The 7660-nt window shown below is 39.3% G+C and overlaps 1 long non-coding RNA gene across 1 annotated transcript; it reads left to right on the top strand.

Annotated features, from left to right (window-relative positions):
• Positions 1 to 823: 823 nt before the first annotated feature.
• On the top strand, positions 824 to 4412 carry LOC105509300. The gene is made up of 2 exons (XR_001001414.1): positions 824 to 1052; positions 4205 to 4412. It is a non-coding gene; the product is annotated as an uncharacterized LOC105509300 (long non-coding RNA).
• The last annotated feature ends 3248 nt before the right edge of the window (positions 4413 to 7660 follow it).

Here is a 7660-nt window from a genome sequence, read left to right as displayed (position 1 = left end):
TTCACGATCAAGGTAGCAGCAGAGTTGGTGCCTGGTAAGGACCCATTACCTTGTTCATAGATGATGCCTTTTAGTGGTGACCTCAGATGATGGAAGAATTGAAAGAGCTCACTTGGGCCTCTTTTATAAGGGAACAAATCCCATTTCCTAGGGTTCTACCCTTATGACTTAATCACTTCCAGAATGTCCCACCTACCAACACCATTACTTTGGTGACTAAGTTTCAGCCTATGAATTTGGAGAGAACACAAACATTCAGACCATAGCAATCAATGAGTACAGCTTCCCCAGTCCATGGGAAATATGTTGCTGAGCAAAAATTGGACCAGGTAGTTTGACTAAGGATTGCATCCTTCCCATGCTGCTGTGCAGCCTTGCCTAGCCTCAATCAGAGTCAGCGTGGCCGTGCTTTTGTAGGCCAGGACTTCTCCTTTACCATAGCCACCTGAAGGACTAAATTGTGGAGATAGGCAGGGCATGGCCCACACTGGCCTAGGCTTAATTTAAAAGCATCCTGAAGGATAGTGTGGGCAGATCCTTCTGAAGTTATACTACTTCCAACAGAATTGGGGGTATCACTTTATTATCAGCCCATTATAGTTGGTCATAAAATATCAGGAACCATGTCAATATAAAGATTATCCAGTAGCTTTCACGGGCCCAAGTCTTGGTATTTGTTCACAGAATGGTTTCTCGTCTTCTCTGAGAATGGAATAATGGTTCAGTCCCATTTGGTCAATATACACTGTCTTAGCTTGGGGTGTTATAACAAGATGCTATAAACTATATCATTTAAATAAAAATTTATTTTTCACAGTTTTTTGAAGGTTGGAAGTCCAACATCAGAGTGACAGCATGATCAGATTCTGGAGAGGACCCTCTTCTGGTTGCAGACTGCTGACTTCTTGTTGTATATTCCGATTGTAGAAAGAGAGCAAGTGAACTCTCTGATATCTTTCTTTATAAGGGGGCTAACCCCATTTAAGGGGGCTCCCCCCTCATAATCTAATTATCTCTCAAAGGCTATAACTTTCAACACCATTGCATTGAAGGTTAAGATTTCAATGTGTGAATTTGTAGTGGGGTGACGGGGAGAGGGACACGCAATTATTTAGTCCATAATGCTGCATACTAACAAAAAAATGAAGTGGGCTAAAGGGTCACTTAAGTGAATCCCTGCAGTATTAAAGGGCACATTATAGTTCATTCATCCTTTTAGTCAGTAAATATTGAGCACACACTATGAGCTAAATTCTAGGTGCATGTTAGAGCTTTGGTAGTACCACAATAAAATAGACTTTGTCCCTATCCTCAGGGATTTTATAATTTTGTGAAAGAGATATGCAGATATGCAGTTAACATGCAAGTGATGATTGCTCACAAAGAGAAAAGTAGGGGGCTATAAAATTAGAGAAGCTAAGCGCACTTACCCTGTGTGGAGCTGGATACAGAATGTTTGCTAGAGGAAGCGGTGCCAAGTAGATTTAGATAAAGAAGAAGGTGGTGATGAGAGGACAGAAGTGATCGAAGAAATGAAACATAGAAGAAAGGAAATAGTACACAAGAAGCTGTAGGAGAAAGGAGAAAGCACACTTCCTGGCAAAAGGGATAGCACGCACATAGGTTAGAGGTAAGAGGGCACAGCAAGGCTGCCGAGGCCCTGGGAGCTCAGCATGGTTCTAATGCAGTTGTACAGGAGGACTGGCATACACTCTGCTTCTTGGAGGTTACAGCAACTGCTACTCTCTGAGGGCTGTGTTACTTATCTATCCACTCATCTAACAACATGTCATAACACACTAAGGGAATTCCTCCAGACCTTTGGACAAAAATGTTCTAACTTGGTTCAAAATAATTTATACTCAACATTCTTAATATCTTGCTTTGAAAATAAATGGATGAAGTATAGAGTTCTGGCTACTGTGCTGTGTAACAAATTGCCCAACTGTAGCAGCTTAAAATGACAATTATTTTATTACGTTCACATAAGTGTAGTTCAGGAGCTCATAAAGGGCTAAAGGAGGAAGTTTGTCACACACCTATGGTGTGAGGCTACCTCCTAGACAAGACAAATAATGGACCACTTGGCTTGTTTAGTGAGTGCATGGTAAGCAGGGGCATGTGAGAGTTTGCTTAAAGGCAGACTTCCCCCTCTGGTCACGTTGGTCCAGCCCATTCAACTGGGCCTTGCCTGGCCTTCCAGTGTCTGAATTCCTACTTAGCATATGAGATGGCTTGACCCTCATTCTGCACCAGAGTTTATAAATGGACTTTTGTGACTGGACCAAGCTTCTAATGCCACAATGGCTCTGCCTGCCTACTCTTCTACTCTATGCGTTTCATTCTTCTTCCTTTCTGCTCAGAATTAAGTCTGAATTGAATGCTCCAATAGTTTCATAGATATTCTCATAGATATAGATATTCTCATAGGTATTCTCATATATCTTGGTTCATTCCTGAGGGTTCTTGAACCTCTCTGTTATTTTTACTTCTTTCAACCCTGCACAATTTGAGAAAGCTTATCAAACTGGGAGTAGGAACTATGTCTCATTGGTTTCTTTTAAAATTTCTATTTAAAAATATTTACTTATTTTTTGAACGGGTAATATATTCACATAGATAAAAATCCCAAGATGAAAGTATAAATAAATAGGTTCCCTTCCACCATACCCTGTGCATCATAAATCCCCCCAATTTGTCTAGTACAGGTTCTCAAAACATTTACTGAATTTTTGTAGTCAAGTTCCTTGATACATACGCCTAGTACATCAGTTGGATTTACTATAAAGCTGACGAATCTTTAGCCTCAGGGCTCCTCACCTGCTGGGGCTCCTTCCAGGTCCTCTTCCAGAATCATCATCAACATGTTTCTATGCCTTTGTAAAAGATTCAATTGTAATACATTTTAACCACATCATTTCCATCTGTTGCCCTTTCCACTGCAACCCCTTGGCATACTCTGCCTCCTGTAAGGGGGCATTCGAGTAGCCTGTGGCAACTTTAGTATATAGAGAAGGGGAAATCGAAATGGGAATACATTTTATTTGGGTTTAGTGAGAGTTTATGAACTTTGCAGTCTTTTTGTGAATAGCTAAGTAATGGTTAAGTATAGCAATGACTGTTAGTTCTATTCTTAACTGCTTACCATGCAGTTTACCTAGTATCATGATGTGAACCTGCAGGGCCAGACTTATTTTCTATATATAAAAGTGCCCTATAGCATCTACAATTGGGGTTACATAATGGAAAAGAAGATAGTGTTTATTAATATGAATACTGTTATTTTTCTGAATTTTGTGATGTTTGTGGTATCCATCAGCACTTTTATATTTGCAATTTTTCCTATTTCTTTTCTTCATTTTATAAACACTTTTCATACAATTTCTTTGTTACTTTATGTTCCTCTTTTCTTAGTGAGGTGTCCAAAATTGTAAGAATGCTTTATCCCACAAAAAATTGATCCTCTCTTTTACAGAATTTCCCAGCAGATGTCTTTTTCATTTCCTTTGCTTGTGGTTTGCTCATCTGTCAGCTGTGAATGACCCAAACAAGACATGCAGTTTCTTACTCAACAGTCCTGGAACTTTCTTGACCTTTGACAAAGCCACCAGATCACCATCACCATCATTATTGTTTATAGAAACATGAAAATTCAACCATAAAAAGTCTGGCAACACAGCCAGATCTCCTCTCTACAAAAACCAAATTAGCTGGACCTGGTATGCATCCCTGTAGTCCTAGCTACTCCAGCAGCTGAAGTGGGAGGATCATTTCAGCCTCAGCCTCTGTAGGACTACTCCCCACTAGTGTGAGTGGTGTGAGCTCTGATCACACCACTGCACTCTAGCCTAGGCGACAAAGTGTAACCCCATCTCCAACCAAAAAAGAAAGAAAGAAAAAAGAAAAAAATCATCTTGGCTATGCCAATGACAAAGTTAATGAGTTGAGAGATGAAGAAGACAAAAAGGAAAATCTTAAAGACATCATCAATTGGGGCAGGAGGCAGGAGATGGCTTCTTTGCTGCACTTTCTCCAAAAAAACATTTCTGTTTTTATTTCCAATTTGCTCAGCAGTGTATGCTCACTCTTTTGCTAACCTTGAGAGACATTGTCAGATGTGCATAAGGGAAGAACATGAAGGACGACAGATAAACTGTACACCGACACAGCACATGCAGTCTGAGTCATTTGTTTTCTTTGACAGATCTTTACCATGCTGGATTGAAAGAGAAAAGACCATCAGTAAAGCAAATGGATCAAATGGAGTTATAAATCAACTCTGTACTCTTTAGAGGATTGACTCAACTGCAGACATCTCCAATACACACCCTCATGGCTTTATTTTTTTCTGCTTATGTGGAAAAATAACAGTAAATATGGCTCACTATTCCAAGACACAAGAGTATTATTAAGAAAAATACAATGTTATTGATTTTTCAAGACATAATCAGATTATTTTTAAACTCTAATAAAACATAATGTAATTTCTTTTGTGGGATTTTTAATGCTTTCCCAATGTTTATTACCCTGTGTGTTTCACACTTCAAAATGAGAGTATCCAAATAAGATCACTTAAGAGGATCCTGATCTAAGTTACAAAATCCCCATGGCCGTTATATCCACATTGTCACGTTCCCCCAGTCATCTCTTTCTACTTTGTTGAATCTATTACACTTTATACTTATTTACATTTTTCTATTTACTTTACATATACAATATAATGGGGTACATAGTATAAGAGGAAGGATGGCACTAGAAAATGTTTCTAAGTTGGTTTAGGGAATGGGAGTAAGGGTAGGAAGTTAGGAAAGCTCTTAGAAAGTTATTAAAGCTTTTTAAGCAGGTACTATGGCTGTTTTGTTATTCATTCTCTACCTAGCATGTAAAAGTTCTTGACATTTGGGAGTTATTGTGATACAAGGAAGGGATATATGAGTAGATAAAAAATTATTTTCCAGGGAGACAACAGCATATTCAAAGAAGAAGGAACAACAGAGATCTGTATTTATTATTCATTGAAGGCCTACACTGTGTTAAAAATGCTATATGGATATGGTTAAAGATAAATTTGAGTAGTGACCACTTTAGTAAACACATCCACACCAGACCTGACAGCTTCACAGTTTTCAGCAATATTCAAAAAGAGGTCATTTACTTGGAAGGAACCAGGCAGTTGGCAATATAATTGGGCTACAGCTGAAACCCTCAAACCTCTAAATTGCAGTTTGTATCAGGAAATAAGTTCCCTTTGTTATTTAAGTCAGTTTGAGGTGGGTTTCTTTTATTTGCAACTAAAGCAACTGAGCTTTATGTCAGATAAAATAAAGATTAAAAAGGAGAAAAAGTGACATGTTCTCAGAGAGCTGTTTTAAATGTGATGCGAAGAACAACAGCAATAGCAGTACTCCCTTGGAACTGGGGAGAAAAGAAAATTCTTGGGCCCCATCGGAGACCTGCTGAATCTCTGCTGGGGCAAGCTAGGGCTCCTCATTTAACAAGTCTTCCAGGTGATTTTTATGCCGGCTGAAATTTGAGACCTGCAGTCACGTGAGTTCCATAATCTGCATTTCTAATAAGCTACAGGTACTCCTGGAAGGCAGGCCACCTTTTAAGTAGCACTGCTGTAAAATATTCTGTTTATTGAGTGGGCTCAGGCAAGGGCTTCAGAACTTCAAGGGATACATTCTGCTTTCCTCGCCAGAGGTAAGTCCCAACTAACTATGAATGCATTCAAGCTAGTTTCTTCCAAAAGGAAGAAGTGAAGCAGCTGGGAGAATATCTCTTCTCTGTGTCAGCAGATCAACAAAAAAGAAATGTTTATCCCGCCGAATGTGGTGGCTCACGCCTGTAAAACCAGCACTTTGGGAGACCGAGGCTGGCGGATTGCTTGAGGTAAGGAGTTCAAGGCCAGCCTGGACAATATGGTGAAACCCCATCTCTACTAAAATACAAAAATTAACTGGGCATGATGGGGTCGCCTGTAATCCCAGCTACTTGGGAGGCTGAGGTAGAGGTGCTTGAACCCAGGAGGCTGAGGTTGCAGTGATCCGAGATTGCACCACTGCACTGTAGCCTGGGAGACAGTCCGAGGCAAAAAAAAAAAAAAAAAAGTTTATTCTCTCATGTTATTTGGCTACTAGCAACATGTATCAGTCTTTAATGATGATGAACAAACAGAAAGTGAAAATATTCTGAGTAATTAAAAGGTGAAGAATTCAGTGCAGCTTGCAGCAGCAGCAATGTGTAACCCTTCTCTTTAGAGTAGTACCACTGGATGACTTAGTTACAAAGATCTTGTACTCTTGTGTGTCTTCACTTATGTCATTCCCAGCAGGAAAAGGCAGATCAGCTTAGCACTGGGCCCTGTTATCACCCATGTGTTTAGGGTTATTGGGAGTTCTTGATTGGCTGACTCATAGGAATCACATGCAGCAGCTGAGATGCTGTTCCACTAAAGAGTTACTGGAGCTACAAAAACACAGATGTTCATGATAATGCCTTTAATACAGAAAAAATAAGAAAAAAAGGTAATGTATAGAATAGAAAGTTATATAAGAAAGCCAAACGCCGAGTCGTCAGAATGAATTTTGAACAGTTATGACACTGATCTAATGATGTATATATTTAAGAAGAATACAAATAGATAGCCTATGGTAGTTATTGGGTATTCATGATAGGTATGATGCTTGTTTTATATGCAGCAGGGTTTCTCAATCTGGGCACTATTTACATTTATTTCCTGTTTTTTGGCAGGGTGGGGAGGTGTCTTGTACATTGTAATGTGTATAGCAACATCCTTGGTCTCTGCTCACTAGATACCGGTAGCTCCCTCATTCCTCACTCATGACAAACACAAATGTCTCCAAACATTGCCAAATGTTTCCTGGTGTCAAAATTGCACTTGGTGTAGATTGAGATAAATTAGACCTTGGGAAACACATGCTCTAGTAAGAATAATTTTCAAATAATTTTGGTTAAAACAAGTCTTGCCTTTGAACATAGGAGGCAGGGACCCGTTATCAGTGATTAGTAACTTTCTACTGATTCATTTAGATGCAAATGAATGGAAGCATCTTTATCTTTCAGGAGATGTCCTATTTTTCCAAAGCATGTATTGTATAGGGGAAGGATAAGTTTTGGCAAAACAGTTAACCATTTCTTGCTCTTTCTGACTTGGTGGCATTTGAAAATATAATGCTTTCTGAGGTTTGGGTAGAAAGTTGAAGGAAGTAAAGTCACTACAGATCCCAGGTGGTATGTTCAACATTTCCTTCTATCCAGAAGATTTTAAAAGAGAAAAATGATCGTGGAGTTGAACATTTGGCTCCCCAGATGGTATTGGCAATCATTTGAATTTCTGGACAATGGCCTGAGATATTGGAATGATGAAACCTGGATAACATAGCTCAATTCACTAAAGTGGGGGACACTTGCTTGTCTGTAATAGCTCTTCTCAATATGAGGTCTGCAGAATACCAGTTCTTGGGCCTTAACACCAACTTACTGAGCTCAGCAGGAAAAGGGGGTTGGAAGACACTGAGTTAACATCTGTAAATTAGCTTTACAGGTGCTCCTTACGCATTATGAGTTTTGAGAATGTATGGCCTACTAGATAGTTTTTTTTTTGTCAATTAACAACACTAAACTAGGGAGAGGGTGA

This window comes from Colobus angolensis, unplaced genomic scaffold, assembly GCF_000951035.1.
Source record: "Colobus angolensis palliatus isolate OR3802 unplaced genomic scaffold, Cang.pa_1.0 Scaffold174, whole genome shotgun sequence".
NCBI lineage: Eukaryota > Metazoa > Chordata > Mammalia > Primates > Cercopithecidae > Colobus > Colobus angolensis.
This window is presented reverse-complemented; position numbering and strand designations above follow the sequence as displayed.